This window comes from Hordeum vulgare, chromosome 4H (genome assembly GCF_904849725.1).
Source record: "Hordeum vulgare subsp. vulgare chromosome 4H, MorexV3_pseudomolecules_assembly, whole genome shotgun sequence".
Taxonomy (NCBI): Eukaryota; Viridiplantae; Streptophyta; class Magnoliopsida; order Poales; family Poaceae; genus Hordeum; species Hordeum vulgare.
The window spans coordinates 210,137,175-210,161,888 of NC_058521.1; positions in this window are offsets into that span (position 1 = coordinate 210,137,175).

The following is a 24,714-nucleotide window of genomic DNA, read 5'->3' on the forward strand; positions in this document are numbered from 1 at the left end:
GCATTCCACATCAATAATTCTGTTTTTATCATTTACCTACTCGAGGACGAGCAGGAATTAAGCATGGGGATACTTGATACGTCTCCAACGTATCTAGAATTTTTTACTGTTCCATGCTATTATATTATTTGTTTTGGATGTTTTATATGCATTAATATGTTGTTTTATATTATTTTTGGACTGACGTATTAATCTAGAGCTTAGTGCCAGTTTTTGTTTGTCCACGTTTTTGAGTATTGTAGATAAGGAATATTAAACAGAGTCCAAACGGAACAAAATCTGCGGAAAGATTTTTCTTGGACCACAAGACACCCAGGAGACTTGGAGTAGGGGTCAAGGAACTTGCCAGGAGGCCACAAGCCTGCAAGGCGTGTCCTGGTGGGTGGTCGCGCCCCCGTGGCATGTGGGCCCCCTACAGGGCTCCTAACCCTATTTCTTGGCCTATAAATTCCCAAATATTTCCGTCTCGCCAAAAAGAGCCATGAAAATACTTTTACGCCGCGGGAGCCTCTGTTCCTGAGAGATCCAATCTGGGAGCCTCTTCCGGTTATCTACAGGAAAGGGAATGGATCACGGAGTCCTACAGAGGTACGAATCGATCGTAGGACTAATCCATTTGACTCTGAGCCAACGAATGCAGGATCCCATCAGAAGGGAACCATGTCGTAGTTTCCTCGGATTTCGAATCATGGATTACCTTTTATAGGGTGGTGCCTCCTAGATTGGTTAGGTGTCGCTTGGGAGACTCCTACTTCGTGTTGTGGAGTTGAACAAAGATGTTTGTAAGGGAAAGGAGATCGCCTACTTCGTGAAATCTTAAATCTAATCGCATTTTCGAGCTCAACACCATCACCCTCGGGCATTAGTGGCACCCGACGGGGTTTTCATAAAACTTTTGATATCACCTTTGTGTTACCATCACCATGCATATGCTATTTCTTTGCATAACACTACTATCTACTTGTCAAGTTTTTATCAGCATGACTCTCGTAGATGGTATGATCATGCTCAATGCAAGTGCTCTAGAGGAACCATCGGTAACACCATAGTGGGGGGTACCAATTAATCTGACTATATGCATCAGAATAAAGTAATCAACATGTCATGCATAAAACATTTTCTCAGACATGGTCAAAGGGCTGCTTGCCTTGCTCTAATAGGTCTCCGGTGTCTTCTGGTCCAACTCCGAGTACTTCGTGTACTCCGTCAACTGAAGCTTGTTCTAGGATATTTGGATCGTCGGAGATTTTTGAATGGGGGAAAGTAGGAATAGGTGATCCTATAATAAGTCTACAGAAAACATTCTGCTAAAAATGAGTGGAGGCACACATTTAATAGAGCATGAACTTAGAAACATTTAGGAAGTGGTTTTCACTGGATTTGGAGTTGGTATGAATTTCCTACTGATTTTCTAATATGGAACAAATAGCAAAAAGGGACTATTTACATGATGCAACAAAAATATAGTAGATAAAAGTGTTGACTAAGGATATAAAATTAAATCAAGATTTCATAAGCCTCTGGAAATTGGAATCACTCCATTTGGAGTTGATTTGGGCTCTCCAGGATTTTTGCAAGGCGGGGACAGAACTATTCAAATCGTTATTTGAATATTCATACCACAGAAAAGTTATTTGGAAAAATGTGCAATGCATCTCTCTAGATAGATTCTGATTTTAGGAACATGTTGGAATTTGAACCATTAGATTTGGAGTGGAGATGAATTAGATCTGAATTTTTGAAGTTTCGGATAAAAAGAAAAATGAAAAGAGGTTTTACTAGAGGAGCTAATGTGCGCCCAATGGCGCTAGGGGGAACTGGGCCGGCCTAGCCACGCGGGCGCTGGGACGCCGTTGGCGCATTTCCGATAGTGCGCTTTGCATGCAGGAAAACAGAATCGGCGGTGGGAATCTCCACTTAATGGGGGTAGGGCCACCCGTGTGTGCCACGGCCTATGGGCGACAGGCGGGGCCTGCAGCCCTTACTCTCTCTCTTGTCCTCATCTCCTACCTCACGATGGGGTCGTGGAAGGATCCAGCTGCCGTGGCCAGGCTGACCCGCTGCACCGGAGACCGCGCTAGGGCCCACGGCGAGTGCCCCTACCCATGCCACGCTCGGGGTTGCCCCATTGGCTGGAGTGCGACTGGTGGCGAGGAGCCTGCCGAGGGGAGGCGGACGACAGCGTCGGTCGAAGCTGGGGCACGGCACGGTCGTGGAGAGGGAGCCCCAGGATGTGCAGGGCTCTTTTCTCGTCTACGGGATAATCCTAGAGCCCTTGGCTGAGGCGAGATTGAGCTGGTTTTCTCGGGCTCGAGCGGAGCCGAGTAGGGGCGATGAGGGCCATGGGGGGAGGAGGGTGCGGGAGATCCAATGGAGGGTCCTGGAGGTGCACAGAGGGAGGAGGAATCTAAGGAGAGGCAAGAGAGGGCTCGGGGCGAGGAGATAAGCAAGGGGGCGGCAGGGTGAGCTCGGGAGCGCTTTGGATGCTCTCGGTGTTGGGGAATGTCGCATGGTAAACAAAAAATTTCCTACGCGCGCGAAGTCCTACCATGGTGATGTCCATCTACGAGAGGGGATTTCCGATCTACGTACCCTTGTAGATCGCACAGCAGAAGCGTTAAGAAACGCGGTTGATGTAGTGGAACGGACGGCACCTCCGCGTTCAGCACACGTACAGCTCGACGATGATCTAGGCCTTCTTGTCCAGCAAGAGAGACTGAGAGGTAGATGAGTTCTCCGGCAGCGTGACGGCGCTCCGGAGGTTGGTGGTGATCTAATCTCAGCAGGGCTCCGCCCGAGCTCCGCAGAAACGCGATCCAGAGGTAAAACCGTGGAGGTATGTGGTCGGGCTGCCGTGGCAAAAGTTGTCTCAAATCAGCCCTAAAACACCACTATATATAGGAGGGGGTGAGGGGAGGAGGCAGCCTCAAAACCTAAAGGTTTGGCCGAAATTGGAGGTGGAGGAGTCCTACTCCAAAGCTACTTGGAGTAGGATTCCACCTTCCCACATGGAAACTCTTTCCACCTTGTGTTTTTTCCTTCTCAAACCTTATGGGCCTTAGTGGGAACTTATTCCAGCCCACTAGCGGCTCGTTTATCTCTTCCCATAGCCCATGAGACGCCTTGGGGCGTGATACCCCTCCTGATGGTCCCCGGCACCCCTCCCGGCACTCCCAGTACACTACCGATGAGCCCGAAACTTTTCCGATAATGCACGAAAACCTTCCGGTAACCAAATGAGGCCATCCTATATATCAATCTTCGTTTCCGGACCATTCTGGAAACCCTCGTGATGTCCGTGATCTCATCCGGAACTCCGAACAAGATTCGGTAACCAACCATATAACTCAAATACGCATAAAAGAACGTCGAACCTTAAGTGTGCAGACCCTGCGGGTTCGAGAACTATGTAGACATGACCCGAGAGACTCCCCGGTCAATATCCAATAGCGGGACCTGGATGCCCATATTGGATCCTACATATTCTACGAACATCTTATCGGTTGAAAATCAGTGCCAAGGATTCATATAATCCCGTATGTCATTTCCTTTGTCCTTCGGTATGTTACTTGCCTGAGATTCGATCGTCAGTATCCGCATACCTATTTCATTCTCGTTTACCGTAAAGTCTCTTTACTCGTTCCGTAATACAAGATCCCGCAACTTACACTAAGTCACATTGCTTGCAAGGCTTGTGTGTGATGTTGTATTACCGAGTGGGCCCCGAGATACCTCTCCGTCATACGGAGTGACAAATCCGAGTCTTGATCCATACTAACTCAACGAACACCTTCGGAGATACCTGTAGAGCATCTTTATAGTCACCCAGTTACGTTGCGACGTTTGATACACACAAAGCATTCCTCCGGTGTCAGTGAGTTATATGATCTCATGGTCATAGGAACAAATACTTGACATGCAGAAAACAGTAGCAACTAAATGACACGATCAACATGCTACGTCTATTAGTTTGGGTTTAGTCCATCACATGATTCTCCTAATGATGTGATCCCGTTATCAAGTAACAACACTTTCCTATGGCCAGGAAACCTTGACCATCTTTGATCAACGAGCTAGTCAACAAGAGGCTTACTAGGGACAATGTTTTGACTATGTATCCACACAAGTATTGTGTTTCCAATCAATACAATTATAGCATGGATAATAAACGATTATCATGAACAAAGAAATATAATAATAACTAATTAGGGCATATTTCCAACAGTCTCCCACTTGCACTAGAGTCAATAATCTAGTTCACATCACCATGTGATTTCAACGAATCCAACACCCATATAGTTCTGGGGTCTGATCACGTCTTGCTCGTGAGAGAGGTTTTAGTCAACGGTTCTGAAACTTTCAGATCCGTGCGTTCTTTACAAATCTTTATTTCATCTTATAGATGCTGCTACTACGTGCTATTCGGAAATGCTCCAAATATCTACTCTACTATATGAATCCGTTTCACTACTCATAGTTATTCGGATTAGTGTCAAAGCTTGTATGGATGTAACCCTTTACGACGAACTCTTTAACCACCTCCATAATCGAGAAAAATTCCTTAGTCTATTTAGTTAATAAGGATAACTTTGACCGCTGATCAGTGATTCAATCCTGGATCACTCTGTGTACCTCTTAACAGACTTGCTGCAAGGCACACATCAGGTGCGGTACTCAGCATGGCATACTTTAGAGTCTACGGCTAAGGCATAGTAGACGACCTTCGTCTATTCTCTTTATTGTGTCGTGGTCGGGGTTTGAGTCTTACTCAAATTCACACCTTACAACACAGTCAAGAACTCCTTCTCTGCTGATCTATTTCGAATTCCTTCAAAAATTTGTCAAGGCATGCATCTTGTTGAAACTTCTATTAAGTGTTTTGATCTATCTCCATAGATCTTGATGCTCAACGTTCAAGTAGCTCAATCCAGGTATTCCTTTGAAAAACTCCTTTCAAACAAACTTTTATGCTTCACAGAAATTCTACATTACTTCTGATCAACAATATGTCAACCACATATACTTATCAGAAATTCTATAGTGCTCCCACTCACTTCTTTGGAAATACAAGTTTCTCATAAACCTTGTACAAACCCAAAATCTTTGATCATCTCATCAAAGTGTATATTCCAATTCCGAGATGCTTGCACCAGTCCATTGAAGGATCGCTGGAGCTTGCATACTTTTTAGTATCTTTAGGATCGACAAAACCTTTTGGTTGTATCACATACAATGTTTGCTCAAGGAAACCGTCGAGGAAACAATGTTTTGACATCCTATGTGCAATATTTCAAAAATAATGCAACAACTACTAACATAATTCTAACAGACTTTTAGCATCGCTACGAGTGAGAAAGTCTCACCATAGTCAACTGTTTGATCATGTCGGAAACATCTTTGCGACAAGTCGAGCTTTTCTTAGTAGTGACTTATCACCATCGTCGTCCGTCTTCCTTTTAAAGATCCATCTTTACTCAATAGTCCTATGACCATCAAGTAGTTCTTCCAAAGTCTACACTTTGTTTTCATACATGGATCCTCTTTCGGATTTCATGGCCTCCAACCATTTGTCGGAATCCGGGCCCACCATCACTTCTCCACAGCTCGTAGGTTCATTATTGTTCAACAACATGACCTCCAAGATAGGGTTACCGTACCACTCTGTAGTAGTACGCGACCTTGTCGACCTATGAGGTTTGTAGTAACTTGATCCGAAGCTCAATCATCTCCATCATCAGCTTCCACTTCAATTGGTGTAGGCGCCACAGGAACAACTTCATGTGCCCTGCTACACACTAGTCGAAGTGATGGTTCAATAACCTCATCAAGTTCTATCACCCTCCCACTCAATTCTTTCGAGAGAAACCTTTCCTCAAGAAAGAACCCATTTCTAGAAACAAACACTTTGCTTCCGGATCTGAGATAGGAGATGTATCCAACTGTTTTGGATATCTTATGAAGATGCATTTATCCGCTTTGGGTTCGAGCTTATCAAACTTAAACTTTTTCACATAAGCATCGCAGCTCCAAACTTTCAAGAAACGACAGCTTAGATTTCTCTAAACCTTAGTCTATACTGTGTCATGTCAACGGAAATACGCGGTGCCCTATTTAAAGTGAATGCGGTTGTCTCTAATGAATAACCCATAAACGATAGTGGTAATTCGATAAGAGACATCATAGTATGCACCATATCAAATAGGGCGTGGCTAAGACGTTCAGACACATCATCACACTATGGTGTTCCAGGTGGCATGAACTCCGAAACAATTTACACATTGTCTTAACTACGTACCAAAACTCGTAACTCCGATATTCATCTCTATGATCATATCGTAGACTATTTATCCTCTTGTCACGACGACCTTCACTCTAAAATAGCTTTGAACTTTTCAACATTTCAGACTTGTGATTCATCAAGTAAATACTCTTGTATCTACTCAAATCGTCAGTGAAGTAAGAACATAATGATATCCACTGCGTGCCTTAGCACTTATTGGACTGCACACATCAAAAATGCATTACTCCCAACAAGTTACTCTACTTGTTTCATGTGGCATGGTTTGCATGTCTCAAGTGATTCAAAATTAAGTGAGTCCAAACGATCCATCAGCATGGAGCTTCTTCATGCATTTTACACCAACATGACTCAAGTGGCAGTGCCACAACTAAGTGGTACTATCATTATTACTTTTTATCTTTTGGCACTAATATTATGAACATGTGTAACACTACGATCGAGATTCAATAAACCATTGAGGGTAATTATTCAAGCAAATAGAATAACTATTATTCTTTTAAATGAATAATTGTATTGCAACAAACACGATCCAATCATGTTCATCCTCAACGCAAACACCAAATAACAATTATTTGGGTTTCACCACCAATCCCGATGATAGAGGGAGCGTGCGATGTTTGATCATATCAACCTTGGAAACACTTCCAACACGTATCGTCACCTCGCCTTTAGCTAGTCTCCGTTTATTCCGTAGCTTTCATTTCGTGTTACCAATCACTTAGCAACTGAACCGGTATCCAATACCCTCGTGCTACTAGGAGTACTAGTAAAGCACACATCAACATCATGTATATCAAATATACTACTTTCGACTTTGCCAGCCTACTTATCTACCAAGCATCTAGGGTAGCTCTGCCTCAGTGACTGTTCCCCTCATAACAGAAGCACTTAGTCTCGGGTTTGGGTTTAGACTTGGGTCTCTTCATTAGTGTAGCAACTGTTTTGCTGTTTCACGAAGTATCCCTTCTAGCCCTTGCCTTTCATGAAACTTAGTGGTTTTACTAACCATCAACCATTGATCCTCCTTCTTGATTTCTACTTTCGCAGTGTCATACATCACGAATCTCTCAAGGATCATTGTATCTATCCTTGATATGTTATAGTTCATCACGAAGCTCTCACAGCTTGGTGGCAGTGACTTTGGAGAACCATCACTATCTCATCTGGAAGATTAACTCCCACTTGATTCAAGTGATTGTCGTACTCAGACAATCTGAGCACACGCTCAATGATTGAGTTTTTCTCCTATACTTCATGGACAAAGAATCTTGTCGGGGGTCTCATACCTCTTAACAAGGGCACAAGCATGAAATCACAATTTCATCTCTTTAGAAGATCACTCATGTTCCGTGACGTTTCAAAACGTGTAACATCCCAAATTTCCTAATTTGGAATGTTTTACATTGTAGCTAAGCATCTATGCATATTGATTGAAATAAAGTTTGCATTTGAATTCTTTCGACTTTTGCTTTTGCATTTCTATTTTTTTCTTCACACGAGAAATGTCGGGAAATAATTTCTTGCACGCAAGAGAGAGCGGAGGAAAATGACCCTCCAAAAATGTGAGGCATTTCTGAAATATTTTGAGCCAAGAAAACCAAAGTTTTATTGTGAAAATAATTGCAAAAAGAAAATATAGGATAAGGGTTTTTTTTTCTGAAAAAACATTTTTTAAAGTTTTTATTTTTGCCTTGGAAAAATGTTAATCGAGTAAAGAATATTTTTCTGATCATTTTGGTATATAATACCCTATATTAATTATTTTATTTGGTTTCCTTTTAATTCCTTTTAGTTTGTGTTTTTAGGAAAACAACTAAAACAGGAAACGTTTTTTTTAAAAGGCAAGCGCCAACCGGCGCTTTATAGCGCGCAGCCCACCCCGCCAGCCCGAGATTCGGCATGCCTTTCCTATTAGGGAGCTGCACCAAGCGCCCCTCTACCCTCACCCGCTGCCCCTGGGCCCCGCCCCTGCGCTGACCCCACCCGCAGCGCCCTACCCTTCCCAGCGCACCCATTTTCTTTTCTTTTTTTCCTCTCTCTCTTTCCTTCCCTCTTCTTCTTCCTTCCTTCTCTCCCTCCTCGCTCTTTCCTTCCACGCCGGCAGACTCGGGATCCGATCCCTGCCCCGATCCCCTGCCGCCTGAGAGCCCCCCCGAGGCCGCCTATATAAGCCCCGCAGCCCTGCCTCCCCGCGCCCCATTCCACCCCCACGCCACCCTTCCCGTGCCCCACGCCGCCCCTCGCACGTCGCCGGAGAACGGCCGGAGCCGAAGCTCCCTACCTCTCCCCTGCTCGCCTGGGCACTCCATCGCCTCGCCTTCGTCACCAGAGGAGCCGGAGGAACACCGCCACCGCCTGGGCCCCCTTCCCAGCCGCCCCAACCTCTGCAGCGACGCCCACGAGCACGCCACCTTCCTGCTCGCCAGAGTGAGCTCCGGCAGACCAACCCCCTATGCGTTCATCCGCCACAACCCCTCTGAGCCGTTAGATCTAGAACCGGCGACGTAGATTAGAAGTTAGGTACCCTTTCGGTTTTCAGACAAAGGCCAAGCCGGTTTTACTTCACTTAAGTTTTAGCCAAGAGGATTTTCTTAAGTTTCGGCCTTTTGTTAGTTTTCCCGCAGCACTCACCCCTTTAGCCAATCAGAGCATGCCACATACCCCCCGTAGATTAGTTAGTTCTCTGTTTTTTTCTGTTTAATTCAAAAACAAAGAAAGTTGTAGTCTTGTTTACCGTATAACTGTTGTTCTAGAGATCCAATGAGGTTGATTCTTTTTCCCGTAGATCAAAAAAATTCTGTAGTTTTTAAAAACATATAATTTGTCTATGTTTGTAATTTTCAAATTTGAATTAGATCAGATTTAGTTTAAACCTTGTATTTCTTATTCCAGGAGTTTAAATAATGATTTTTATTTGATTCTTTTTGCTACTGCTTCCTAGTGATTATATCTTACTCTGGTATAAGTTTCAATTTTTTTTAATGTTTTTTACTTGGGGTTTTAACAGAAACAATTTTCTGCCTTAGTGCGGTGTAGTGAATCCTTTTCACTTAGGCAATAGCTGCTTATTACTTGTGATGTTATTTTACTTGTTGTTGATTGTAGTGCTTATGGGGTGTATTTGTTTGTATCGGTAGATCACCCGGAGTGCGAAGCTTGTTACTTAGAAGCGCTCGATCAAGAAAACTATCATCAAGGCAAGTCATTTTGATCATACTATCTCCTATGTTTTTTTCGATGCATGGTAGTTTCACCTTTCTTTACCCAATTGCATGCTGCGTAGGTACTTGGAAATTTTAGTATAGGTTGTAGTATCATGTGGTAGGCACACAACAACCACGATACTTGGCCCGAGACGACAAATTTCATATTGCTATGCTTGAGTAGACGGGATTTTGGTTGAGTGCATAACACGAGTGATGCGACGTTGATTAAATAACCAAGACCGGTTAAGACAAGATTCTCAAGACCTCGTGATGCAATGCAACTCTGGGTGAAGGACGGTCGATCGGCTCCCTGGAGAAACCAGTGGATGACCCGGGATGCTGGAGACGGCCATGACATCTTGCGGAAAGCTTCACCCAGGCTCGAAGGCACGGACGGAGGCTTCAAGACCCAAGGCTTACCTGCACAGCCACAAGTCATTATGGGCTCTGGCTTGGTTGGACAACGCGGCGACTTTGGACAGGCGGTGCTAGCAGATGTAGAAGAACGGTAGGAATGGATGGGCACCGACAGGGATTCAGAGGGACCCGTTGAAAGACCATGTCTTGATCATCCGGTCTTCAAACACCCTGAAGTGCGAGGACACACTCGGAGGCGATCAAATCTTGTGGGGAACGTGTGCAAAACTCTGCAGAGTGCCCAACCTAATCGATTAGCCGTGTCCACGGTCATGGACAACTTGAGCCGAAGGCATTGTAATTTCCCTGAACTCTCGACACAACTTAATAATGACGTGGGAATTAACAACAACTCGGGTACGAGAATTGGTTGGCGGAACCATCTCGTTAACAACAAACAATGTAGTAATATTTTGCTTTCAGCCCCTCTTATTGTAGGAGAAAATTGGCTTTATGCAAATAGCCCCACCTGCCAAATATGCATGTAGAGATAGTTGATTATTATTTTCCCCCTCTCTTTGATGACTTGCCGGCATATTCCATATGCTGACCTACACGGCTGCAACGTATCATGTTGCAGAGTACGTTTCCGACCAGGAGTGAGGCTACGATCTACGCTCAACGACATGCCCTGGAGTCGGATGGACTCGTCTACCTGATGCTTCCGCTAGTCTTTGTTAGATATCTCATGAGATGGCCTTCAGCCACTTTATTGTAATCCATTATTGTAATAAAGTACTCGTTATGAGATTTTGATTAATAAAGCTGTGTGATTGAACTCTTGATATATACATTGATGTACTGAGTGTGTGCCAGCATGATCTTGGGATGGTACGGAAACACCAGAGGCTTGACTCATATTGAGTCGGGTCGCTACAGAAATGGTATTCAGAGCACACGCTGACCGTAGGACGTAACCTCTAGGAATGGAAAAGCCTTAGGAAGAAAATTATTTCTTATATCTATAAATCCTCTATTTCCTCTTCTGATCTTTTCTGACTTCTATCCGATTTTCCAATGTCTTAGATGGCTACCTTCATCCCCGTTAAGTTCACAGAGTTTTGCTAGCCCGACGCCACTATGCCTTTCGAAAAGGAGCTGATACAGATCACCAAGGACTTGAGGATTGCTTTGCCGACTATCACAGGGAAGCCGACTTCGTCTTACCCGGAGGATTCACGCTACATGATTGGGGTGCATGTCCCCGGAAGGACATTCGAGCCGCGCACTGAGCCTGTGGACTTCAAGTTCATTGCACCCAACTGGATTCTCGGAAGGGACATGGCGGTCCATTGTGCACTCGGACGTATCAAGGAAGTGTACAGAGGCTGCCCTATTTCACCGGACCTATTCACTGTATCCCGGAGAAGAGACGATGGAGAAATCATCTCAAGCAAGACCAAGGACGCTCTCCTGTCCTATGCCCAGACCTTGGAGAAGCACAGCGGGACTCTGGAGCATCGTGTGATCAAGAACTCCAGGAAGATCAAGCAACTGTCGCTCCGCGAACTCGAACTCGAAGAAGTAGCCCGGGAAGCCCACTATGAGCACAAATTGGAGGTGAAGGACTTTCTGGAGAGGATCGAGAAGCTGAAGACTCGAGTTGCATACCTGGAGGAGGAACTGGACATGGGCGAGAACCTTCATCCCAAAGGTGACATAGCCCCCTTGATCAGCAATGACGAGGACTATGAAGAAAGCTCCACCGAAGGACCCACCACCATGCTTTTCTGAGGAAGACACTTAGACTAGACCACCAAATTTACCTTATCGTTAAACGTTTAGGCCGATGTGGTGTGATACTTGTTTGTTGCATTTCATATGGGTAGTGTAATTACTCTTAGACCATTGTTCTATGCTAAGCTCACCCCTCTACAAACATCAGATGCCTCCGAGGCGTGCCCCTACTTCCAACTTTCCGACGGAACTCACCCAGTTGATTCAGCAACAGAATACCCTGATGCAGCTGATTATCTAGAACCAGAACAATAACAACAACCATCATCCACCCCAGGCCGACAATCTCACCCGTTTCCTGAGGTTGAACCCTCCGACTTTCTCCAGCAGCATTGAGCCCATTGTGGCAGATGATTGGCTCTGCAAGATGGAGCGGGAACTAATCACTGCTGGTTGTACTGAAGCTGAGAAGGTGCGCTTTGCCGCGCATCAACTTGAAGGCCCTGCAGCTGCATGGTGGGAGAACTACACCACCACATACCCCATTGCTGGAGTCACTTGGGAGCAGTTCAAGCAAGCCTTCCGTACCACACATGTCTCAGCTGGTGCAATGAGTCTGAAGAAGCGTGAGTTTCGCAACTTACGCCACGGAAATCGCTCTGTGGCTCAGTATGTCGATGAATTCAGCATGCTCGCCCGTTATGCACCTGGAGATGTGGCCGATGATGCGGCCAAGCAGGAAAAGTTCTTGGAGGGACTCAATGATGAGTTGAGCATTCAGCTGACCATAGCCAACTTCAACAACTACTAGGAGCTGGTAGATAAGGCCCTCATCTTGGAGGGGAAACACCTGCAGATGGAGAACCGCAAGCGGAAGTATGGCAATGGAAAGTTCAACTCTGGCACTCAGCAGAAGCCTCGCTACACCCCCTATTCAGGAAATACCGGGACTGGATCCGGTAAGTTTGGAGGACACGTCCAGCAAAACCACCCAGTGCACAACCATGGAGGAAATGGGAACCACCGCAACAACAGCAACTTAAAGAATGGCGGTACTGGCACTCAGCATCATTCAGCTCCAACTCAGAAGGATCTGAATCACATCACCTGCTTCAAGTGTCAGAAGACGTGACACTATGCCACTGAATGTCCCCAGAACAAGGAGGGAAATGGAAACGACAATGGCAACTCTGCAGCAAAGAAGCCCAATCATTTTCCTCGAGCTCAGGTGAATCAAATTGATGTTGAAGAGGTCTATGATCACCCCGATACTGTGGTTGGTAAGTTTTTGCTAAATTAACGTCCAGTATTGGTACTTTTTGATTCTGGTGCAACACATTCATTCATATCAAGGGTAGTTGTGGAAAAGTATAGTTTGCCAACTAGAACCCTCAGCCAGCCTATTAAGGTCAGTTCCCCAGGAGGCATGATGACAGCCGGGATAGGATGCCATGCTTTGAGTCTCAACATCGGGAACCATAAATTTCCCACCGACCTCATCGTATTAGAGTCCCAGGGATTGGATGTAATCCTAGGCATGGATTGGTTGGCCAAGTATGAAGGGAATATTGATTGTGCCCTTAAGTCTATTTTGCTCAGCACCCCCGAGCAAAAGTGGATTAAGTACGTGTCTCAGCGCCCAACACGGAGTAAACGAGTAAACTCTCTCACGGGAGTAGTCCAGGAGGAAGTACCGATTATACAGGAATACCCAGATGTATTTCCGGAGGAATTGTCGGGCATGCCACTTGATAGAGAGATTGAGTTCCTGATTGAGCTATTACCCGGAACATCCCCGATATGCAAAAGACCCTATCGATGGCCGCAAATGACTTGGTAGAAATCAAGAAGCAAATTAAGGAGTTGTTGGACAAAGGGTATATTCGCCCAAGTTCTTCACCTTGGGGAGCCCCAGTGCTCTTGGTTGAAAAGAAGGATAAGTCCTTGAGAATGGTAGTTGACTATCGTGCATTGAACGAGGTGACCATCAAGAACGAGTACCCCTTGCCGATGATCAATGATCTGTTTGACCAATTAGTTGGAGCCCGAATATTCTCCAAGATCGATCTTCGATCCGGGTATGATCAGCTGAAAATTCATGAACATGATATACCCAAGACAGCCTTCACCACTCGGTACGGCTTGTATGAGTACACAGTCATGTCATTTGGACTGAGTAATGCTCCGGCATATTTTATGAATCTGATGAACAAGGTATTTATGGAATACTTGGACAAGTTTGTCGTGGTGTTCATCGATGACATAATACTAATATTCTCCTAGAACGAGGAGGAACACAAGGAACATCTGCGTCTAGTTCTGGAGAAACTTCAAGAGCATAAGCTGTACGCAAAGTTTAGCAAATGTGAGTTTTGGTTGAAGGAAGTCGGATTCCTCGGACACGTCATCTCAGGAGAAGGAATAGCAGTGGACCCAGCCAAGGTCGCAGCAGTCACCGAATGGGTAGCACCCACTTCAGTTAAGGAGATCCGCAGTTTCCTCGGACTTGCCGGATATTACCGGAGGTTCATTGAGAATTTCTCAAAGATCGCCAAGCCCATGACAGAGTTCTTGAAGAAGGAGTCCAAGTATGTTTGGACTGAGGAATGTGAATCTAGTTTTCAAGAGTTGAAGAAACGTCTGGTTACAGCCCGAGTGCTGATATTGCCGAACATTCGGAAGGATTTCCAGGTTTACTGTGACACTTCTCGTCAAGGACTCGAAGGAGTGCTCATGCAAGAAGGTAAATTGTAGCCTATGCATCCAGACAGCTCAGACCCCATGAGTTGAATTATGCCACGCATGACTTGGAACTAGCAGCCGTAGTGCACGCTCTTAAGACCTGGAGACATTTCCTGATCGGAAATAGTTGTGATGTTTACACTGATCACAAGAGCCTGAAATATGTCTTCACGCAGAAGGAGTTGAACCTCAGACAGAGGCGAAGGATAGAATTGATCAAGGACTATGACATGAGATTGCATTATCACCCAGGGAAGGCAAATGTTGTAGCCGATGCGTTGAGCCGCAAGAGTTATGTGAACACACTCATAGCAGGAGGGTTACCCCAGGAGTTAGCCGATAACCTCTGAGAGCTCAAATTGGAAATAGTTCCAAGAGGATTTGTTGCCACACTAGAAATTCAGTCCACATTGACAGAAAAGATCCGCGAGGCACAGAAATCAGACAAGGAGATAACTGAGATTAAACAGAAAATGAAAGACGGGAAGGCTAAAGGTTTTCGCTAGGATGAACACGGAACTTTATGGTTTGAGGATCGCGTTTATGTGCCCAATGATCCCGAACTCAGGAAGTTGATACTTCAGGAGGCCCATGATTCCCCGTACTCGATACACCCCGGCAACACCAAGATGTATCTGGATCTGAAAGAAAGTTTCTGGTGGACAGGAATGAAGAAAGACATTGCCGAGTTTGTAGCAATATGCGATGTTTGTCAGCAAGTAAAAGCCGAGCATCAGAAGCCAGCAGGTTTGCTTCAACCTCTGCTGATACCCGAGTGGAAATGGGAAAAGCTTGGTATGGACTTCATCACAGGATTACCCAGGACCCGTTCTGGCTATGATTCTATTTGGGTTGTGGTTGATCGTTTGACCAAGGTAGCTCACTTCATTCCTGTGAAGACTACTTACACGAGTGCCAAGTTGGCCAAGATATATATGACCAGGATTGTATGTCTGCATGGAGTACCGAAGAGCATTGTGTCAGATAGAGGGACTCAGTTCACATCAAAATTTTGGCACCAACTGCATGAAACCTTGGGAACGAGATTGGAGTTTAGTACAGCTTTTCACCCACAGACAGATGGACAGACCGAGAGAGTCAATCAGATTCTGGAGGACATGTTGAGAGCTTGCGCACTAGACTATGGGTCTAGTTGGGATGACAATTTGCCTTATGCCGAGTTCTCATACAACAACAGCTATCAGACCAGTCTGAAGATGGCCCCTTTCGAAGCTCTATACGGAAGGAGGTGCAGAACACCGTTGATGTGGGATGGAGTTGGAGACCGACAACTTTTTGGTCCCGACCTTATCCGAGATTCTGAAGAGAAGGTCAAGCTAAATCGTGACCGACTCAAGATAGCTCAGTCCAGGCAGAAAAGTTATGCTGACAGCGAACGCAAGGAAGTAACATACGAACTGGGAGACCGAGCATATCTTCGGGTGTCTCCACTTCGAGGAATCAAGAGATTTGGTGTGAAAGGAAAGTAAGCACCCCGATTCATTGGCCCCTACAAAATTCTTGAACGTAGAGGCGAAGTTGCATATAAACTGGAACTGCTGGAAGGATTGTCCGGAGTACATGATGTCTTCCATGTTTCCCAGTTGAAGAAATGCCACGCTGAGATGGCTGATGTTCCGTTGAGAGATACAGTGCCCCTAGAGGCCATACAGCTTGACAGTGATCTGACGTATGAGGAGAAACCCGTCAGGATTCTCGAGACTGCCAACAGAGTTACCCGCAGCAAGATCATCAAGTTCTGCAAGGTGTTGTGGAGCCACCACACTGAGGAAGAAGCCACCTGGGAACGAGAATCGGATCTTCGTCGAGACCACCCGCACCTATTTTCTAGCCAACCCGAATCTCGAGGGCGAGATTCATCTTAAGGTGGGTAGGTTTGTAACATCCCAAATTTCCTAATTTGGAATGTTTTACATTGTAGCTAAGCATCTATGCATACTGATTGAAATAAAGTTTGCATTTGAATTCTTTCGACTTTTGCTTTTGCATTTCTATTTTTTTCTTCACACGAAAATGCCGGGAAATAATTTCTTGCACGCAAGAGAGAGCGGAGGAAAATGACCCTCCAAAAATGTGAGGCATTTCTGAAATATTTTGAGCCAAGAAAACCAAAGTTTTATTGTGAAAATAATTGCAAAAAAGAAAATATAGCATAAGGGTTTTTTTTCTGAAAAAACATTTTTTAAAGTTTTTATTTTTGCCTTGGAAAAATGTTAATCGAGTAAAGAATATTTTTCTGATCATTTTGGTATATAATGCCCTTTATTAATTATTTTATTTGGTTTCCTTTTAATTCCTTTTAGTTTCTGTTTTTAGGAAAACAACTAAAACACGAAAAGTTTTTTTAAGGCAAGCGCGAGCCGGCGCTTTATAGCGCTCAGCCCACCCCGCCAGCCCGGGATTCGGCCTGCCTTTCCTATTAGGGCGCTCCACCCAGCGCTCCTCTACCCTCACCCGCTGCCCCTGGGCCCCGCCCCCGCACCGACCCCACCCACAACGCCCTACCCTTCCCAGCGCACCCCTTTTCTTTTCTTTTTTTTCCTCTCTCTCTTTCCTTCCCTCTTCTTCTTCTTTCCTTCTCTCCCTCCTCGCTCTTTCCTTCCACGCCAGCAGACTCGGGATCCGATCCCTGCCCCGATCCCCTGCCGCCTGAGAGTCCCCACGAGGCCGCCTATATAAGCCCCGCAACCCTGCCTCCCCTCGCCCCGTTCCACCCCCACGCCGCCCTGCCTGAGCCCCAAGCCGCCCCTCGCACGTCGCCGGAGAACGGCTGGAGCCGAAGCTCCCTGCCTCTCCCCTGCTCGCCTGGGCACTCCATCGCCTCGCCTTCGTCAGCAGAGGAGCCGGAGGAACACCGCCACCGCCTAGGCCCCCTTCCCAGCCGCCCCGACCACTGCAGCGACGCCCACGAGCACGCCACCTTCCTACTCGCCGGAGTGAGCTCCGGCAGACCAACCCGCTGTGAGTTCATCCGCCACAACCTCTCTGAGCCGTTAGATCTAGAACCAACGACATAGATTAGAAGTTAGGTACCCTTTCGGTTTTCAGACAAAGACCGAGCCGGTTTTACTTCACTTAAGTTTTAACCGAGAGGATTTTCTTAAGTTTCGGCCGTTTGTTAGTTTTTCACGCAGCACTCACCCCCTTAGCCAATCAGAGCACGCCACATACCCCCCGTAGATTAGTTAGTTCTCTGTTTTTTTTCTCTTTAATTCAAAAACAGAGAAAGGTGTACTCTTGTTTACCCTATAACTGCTTCCTATAAGGTAGGTTATTTTTCCAGCAGATCACAAATTTTCTGTAGTTTTTAAAAAACATATAATTTGTCTATGTTTGAAATTTTCAAATTTGAATTAGATCAGATTTAGTTTAGACATTGTTTTCCTTATTCCAGGAGTTTAAAAAATGATTTTTATTTGATTCTTTTTGGTACTGCTTCCTAGTGATTATATCTTACTGTGGTATAAGTTTCAATTTTTTTTTAATATTTTTACTTGGGGTTTTAACAGAAACAATTTTCTGCCTTAGTTTGGTGTAGTGAATCCTTTTCACTTAGGCCATAGCTACTTATTACTTGTGATGTTATTTTACTTGTTGTTAATTGTAGTGCTTATGGGGTGTATTTGTTTGTATCGGTAGATCACCCGGAGTGCTAAGCTTGTTACTTAGAAGCGCTCGATCAAGACAACTATCATCAAGGCAAGTCATTTTGATCATACTATCTCCTATGTTTTTTTCGATGCATGGTAGTTTCACCTTTCTTTACCCAATTGCATGCTGTGTAGGTACTTGGAAATTTTAGTATAGGTTGTAGTATCATGTGGTAGGCACACAACAACCCCGATACTTGGCCCGGGACGACAAATTTCATATTGCTATGCTTGAGTAGACGGGATTTTGGTTGAGTGCATAACACGAGTGATGCGAGGTTGATTAAATAACCAAGACCGGTTAAGACAAGATTCTCAAGACCTCGTGATGCAATGCAACTCTTGGTGAAGGACGGTTGATCGGCTCCCTGGAGAAACCAATGGATGACCCGGGATGTTGGAGACGGCCATGACATCTTGCGGAAAGCTTCACCCAGGCTCGAAGGGACGGACGGAGGCTTCAAGACCCAAGGCTTACCTGCACAGCCACAAGTCATTATGGGCTCTGGCTTGGTTGGACAACGCGGTGACTCTGGACAGGCGGTGCTAGCAGATGTAGAAGAACGGTAGGAATGGATGGGCACCGACAGGGATTCAGAGGGACCCGTTGAAAGTCCATGTTTTGATCATCCGGTCTTCAAACACCCTGAATTGCGAGGACACACTCGCAGGCGATCATATTTTGTGGGGAATGTGTGCAAAACTCTGCAGAGTGCCCAACTTAATCGATTAGCCCTGTCCACGGTCATGGACAACTTGAGCCGAAGGCATTGGAATTTCCCTGAACTCTCGACACAACTTAATAATGATGTGGGAATTAACAACAACTCGGGTACGAGAATTGGTTGGCGGAACCATCTCGTTAACAACAAACAATGTAGTAATATTTTGCTTTCAGCCCCTCTTGTTGTAGGAGAAAATTGGCTTTATGCAAATAGCCCCACCAGCCAAATATGCATGTAGAGATAGTTGATTATTATTTTTTCCCTCTCTTTGATGACTTGCCAGCATATTCCATATGCTGACCTACACGGCTGCAACGTATCATGTTGCAGAGTACTTTTCCGACCAGGAGTGAGGCTACGATCTACACTCAACGACATTCCCTGGAGTCAGATGGACTCGTCTACCTGATGCTTCGCTAGTCTTTGTTAGATATCTCACGAGATGGCCTTCAGCCACTTTATTGTAATCCATTATTGTAATAAAGTACTCGTTATGAGATTTTGATTAATAAAGCTGTGTGATTGAACTCTTGATATATACATTGATGTACTGAGTGTGTACCAGCATGATCTTGGGATGGTACGGAAACACCAGAGGCTTGACTCGTATTGAGTCGGGTCGCTACAAAACGTCTTTGGCGCCTTGCTTCTAAGCCATTAAGTATTTTGTACTGAACTATCGTGTAGTCATCAGAAACGTGTATGTCGAATGTTCACAACATCCACACACGACGCTCGAGGTACAGCACACTGAGTGGTGCATTAAGGACATAAGCCTTCTGCGCAGCAACGAGGACAATCCTTAGTTTTACAAACTCAGTCCGCAAAGTTTGCTACTATCAACTTTCAACTAAATTTTCTCTAGGAACATATTAAAGACAGTAGAGCTATTACTTAGACTATGTTCATGACAATTAGTTCAATTAATCATATTACTTAAGAACTCCCACCCAAAAAGTACATCTCTCTAGTCATTTGAGTGGTACATGATCCAAATCCACTATCTCAAGTCCGATCATCACGTGAGTCGAGAATAGTTTTAGTGGTAAGCATCTCTATGCTAATCATATCAACTATACGATTCATGCTCGACCTTTCGGTCTCATCTGTTCTGAGGCCATGTCTGCACATGCTAGGCTCGTCAAGCTTAACCCGAGTGTTCCGCGTGTGCAACTGTTTTGCACCTGTTGTATGTGAACGTTGAGTCTATCACACCCGATCATCACGTGGTGTCTCGAAACGAAGAACTGTCGCAACGGTGCACAGTCGGGGAGAACACAATTTCGTCTTGAAATTTTAGTGAGAGATCACCTCATAATGCTACCGTCGATCTAAGCAAGATAAGGTGCATAAAGGATTAACATCACATGCAATTCATAAGTGACATGATATGGTCATCATCAGCTGCTTCTTGATCTCCATCACCAAAGCACCGGCACGATCTTCTTGTCACCGGCGTTACACCATGATCTCCATCAACGTGTCTCCATCGGGGTTGTCGTGCTACTCATGCTATTACTACTAAAGCTACGTCCTAGCAATATAGTAAACGCATCTACAAGCACAAACGTTAGTTTAAAGACAACCCTATGGCTCATGCCTGTTGCCGTACCATCGACGTGCAAGTCGATATTAACTACTACAACATGATCATCTCATACATCCAATATATCACATCACATCGTTGGCCATATCACATCACAAGCATACCCTGCAAAAACAAGTTAGACGTCCTCTAATTGTTGTTGCATGTTTTACGTGGTGACCATGGGTATCTAGTAGGATCGCATCTTACTTACGCAAACACCACAACGGAGATATATGAATTGCTATTTAACCTCATCCAAGGACTCCTCGGTCAAATTCTATTCAACTAAAGTTGGAGAAACCGACACTCGCCGGTCATCTTTGAGCAACGGAGTTACTCGTAGCGATGAAACCAGTCTCTCGTAAGCGTACGAGTAATGTCGGTCCGAGCCGCTTCGATCCAACAATACCGCGGAATCAAGAAAAGACTAAGGAGGGAAGCAAAACGCACATCACCGCCCATAAAAACTTTTGTGTTCTACTCGAGAAGACATCTACGCATGAACCTAGCTCATGATGCCACTGTTGGGGAACGTCGCATGGGAAACAAAAAATTTCCTACGCGCACGAAGTCCTATCATGGTGATGTCCATCTACGAGAGGGGATTTCTGATCGACGTACCCTTGTAGATCGCACAACAGAAATGTTAAGAAATGCGGTTGATGTAGTAGAACGTCCTCACGTCCCTCGATCCGCCCCGCGAACCGTCCCACGAACTGTCCCGCGATCCGTCCCACGATCCGCTCCGATCTAGTGCCGAACGGACGGCACCTCCGTGTTCAGCACACGTACAGCTCGACGATGATCTCGGCCTTCTTGATCCAGCAAGAGAGACGGAGAGGTAGATGAGTTTTCCGGCAGCGTGATGGCGCTCCGGAGGTTGGTGGTGATCTAATCTCAGCAGGGCTCCGCCCGAGCTCCGCAGAAACGCGATCTAGAGGTAAAACCGTGGAGGTATGTGGTCAGGCTGCCGTGGCAAAAGTTGTCTCAAATCAGCCCTAAACCCCACTCTATATAGGAGGGAGGGAGGGGAGGAGGCAGCCTCAAAACCTAAAGGTTTGGCCGAAATTGGAGGTGGAGGAGTCCTACTCCAATCCTACTTGGAGTAGGATTCCACCTTCCCACTTGGAAACTCTTTCCACCTTGTATTTTTTCCTTCTCAAACCTTATGGGCCTTAGTGGGAACTTATTCCAGCCCACTAGGGGCTGGTTTATCTCTTCCCATAGCCCATGAGACCCCTTGGGGCGTGATACCCCTCCTGATGGTCCCCGGCACCCCTCCCGGCACTCCGAGTACACTACCGATGAGCCCAAAACTTTTCCGGTAACGCACGAAAACCTTCCGGTAACCAAATGAGGTCATCCTATATATCAATCTTTGTTTCAGGACCATTTCGGAAACCCTCGTGACGTCTGTGATCTCATCCGGGACTCCGAACAACATTCGGTAACCAAGCATATAACTCAAATACGCATAAAACAACGTCGAACCTTAAGTGTGCAAACCCTGCGGGTTCGAGAACTATGTAGACATGACCCGAGAGACTCCCCGGTCAATATCCAATAGCGGGACCTGGATGCCCATATTGGATCCTACATATTCTACGAAGATCTTATCATTTTAACCTCAGTGCCAAGGATTCATATTGTTAGAGCATATATCCATATGTGGTTTTGGTAATTGATGACAATTCCTATGGACTAATGGTTGCCTTAAGTTATACTTATAGGATTTCTCCATAGGCACTTCTTGAAGTCCATCTGTTGGGTTCAAGGAGTTTATATGATGACCAAGGTGGTATTCAAGGTATTATCCAAAGAATGGTCATAGAGACACAAGGTTGATCAAGATCTCAGACAAAGAGTAAATCAAGATGATCAGCACACAAAGCGTACAAGATGTACCGGGAGGGATCAAGTGATCCCATGGTATGGTAAGCATTGTCCATTACGTGTTTGTGTACTAACCCATGGTCTTCGTGAGAGTTCTATGTGGGGGTTAGGTGTGTTTCCATGGGCTTGCATCAAAGAGAAGATCTCATACAACCCATGAAGTATGACATCAAGTTGTGATCGTCATCAAGATTGCGATGTGCAAGTTCAAGTGGATCAACACGAAGATATCATGCTTGAAGTTTGTCGTCCATTGTGGTGGTAATGGGCTTGTGAAGATATGTTGAAGAGTGGCTCACCCATAGTGAGTATGGGGGAGCAATCAACTAGTCTTCATCAAGCCAACTCAATCAAGAAAGGTGGTCCATCTTGAGGAATCCAAGATCATCATCATCTAGCTCAAGAGGACGAGGTGCAAGGTATAGGTTTGCCCTTGATAGGTTTTCCGTTTAGGATAGATTGTTGTACTATCAAGGGGGGCTCTAAAGTGAGTAGCTTGATCGTATCGTTCGTTGAGAGCTCAAACCATTTTCATCCTTGCATCATACTTCTTGGTTCTTGTTTGGTGTTTCTCTTTGTGAGTTCTAGAGCTTATGGTCATCTTCGTGACAAGCTCGAGTTCATCGAAAACGGAGTCCATATGCATCTACTATGATGTTTTCTATGTTGGAGTTTTTGCCAGTTCTTCATTCATAGATGACTCAAATCTCTATATCATTGGCATCTTCATATCTGCATGGTCACTGTTTGGATAGCTCTTGTCGTCCTGAATCCAACAAGCTTGGGTTTGCTCGATTCGGAGCTCGTATGTGAAAGTTATGGCTGTTTCAGTGGCTAGCGGTAGTACCGCTCGACCTAGCGGTAGTACCGCTAGAGTTGGCGGTAGTACAGCTGGCCCTAGCGGTAGTACCGCTAGAGCTGGCGATAGTACCGCTGTCCAGCGGTAGTACCACCCCTCGCCAGCGGTAGTACCACTCCAAGTTTTTAGTATCGTCATCTTTGCAGTTGTACTGCGTCGGACCTTTTTGCGAAGACTTCCTTGGCGGTGGTAGTGCGTTTGCACTACCAGGGGCCCAGCGGTAGTACCGCTAGGACGAGCGGTAGTACCGCTGGAGTGCCAGCGGTAGTACTGCTGCAGCCAGCGGTAGTACCGCCCCTCGTCAGTGGTAGTACCGCTAGAGTGCCAGCGGTAGTACGGCTGCAGCCAGCGGTACTACCGCTGGGCTCGGCCTGTAAGTGGGGGTAACGGTCTGATTCCTTCCCCCACTATATAAAGGGGGTCTTCTTCCCCCTTGGCTTTATCTATTCGTTGAGCTCTTGTTCTACCTCCATTGTTGACATTCTTAGAACTTTCTTACTCTCAATCCCTCCAATGATTCTTGCTTGTTCTTGAGGGAAAAGAGAGAGGAGATCTAGATCCACATCTCCACCAATCACTTTCTCCTCTATGTGAGGGGAACCCCTTGGATCTTGATCTTGGAGTTCTTTGTGAGCTCCTTGTTCTTCCTCTCATATTTCTGCATAGTTTTCGTTGTTGTGGAGGGATTTGAGTGTGAGGGACTTGACCACTTCGTGTGTTCTTGCCATTGCATTGGTTGCATCAGTTTGAGTTCTCCACGGTGATACGTGGAAGTGAAGGTTGAGAAGCTTATTACCTTTGGTATTGTTCTTCGTGGATGCTTTTGCATCCTAGAAGCTTGGTGGTGTCTCGGAGCTCAATCATTGTGGTTGAAGCTCCGGGCAAGTGTCGGGGCCTCCAATTAGGTTGTGGAGATAGCCCCGAGCAATTTGTCCGGGTACTGGTAACCGCCCCCAAGGGTTGCCACGTGTACGGGTTCGGTGACCGCCCCCAAGGTTTGCCATTTGTACGGGTTCGGTGACCGCCCTCAAGGGTCCCTTAGTGGAATCACGGCATCTTGCATTGTGCGAGGGCGTGAGGAGATTACGGTGGCCTTAGTGGCATCTTGGGGAGCATTGTGCTTCCACACCGCTCTAACGGAGATTAGCATCCGCAAGGGTCTGAACTTCGGGATACATCATCGTCTCCCCGTGCCTCGGTTATCTCTTACCCGAACCCTTTACTTATGCACTTTACTTTGTGATAGACATATTGTTTATTGTAATATATCTTGCTATCACTTAGTTGTTTATCTTGCTTAGCATAAGTTGTTGGTGCACATAGGTGAGCCTAGTTGTTTGTAGGTTTTGTGCTTGACATATTAAACATTAGTTTTATTCCGCATTTGTTCAAGCCTAAACCTTAATTATTTTCAAGCGCCTATTCACCCCCCCTCTAGGCGACATCCACGTCCTTTCACATATAATCCTGTATGTCATTCCCTTTGTCCTTCGGTATGTTACTTGCCTGAGATTCGATCGTCAGTATCCTTATACCTATTTCAATCTCGTTTACCGGCAAGTCTCTTTACTCGTTCTGTAATACAAGATCCCGCAACTTACACTAAGTCACATTGCTTGCAGGGCTTGTGTGTGA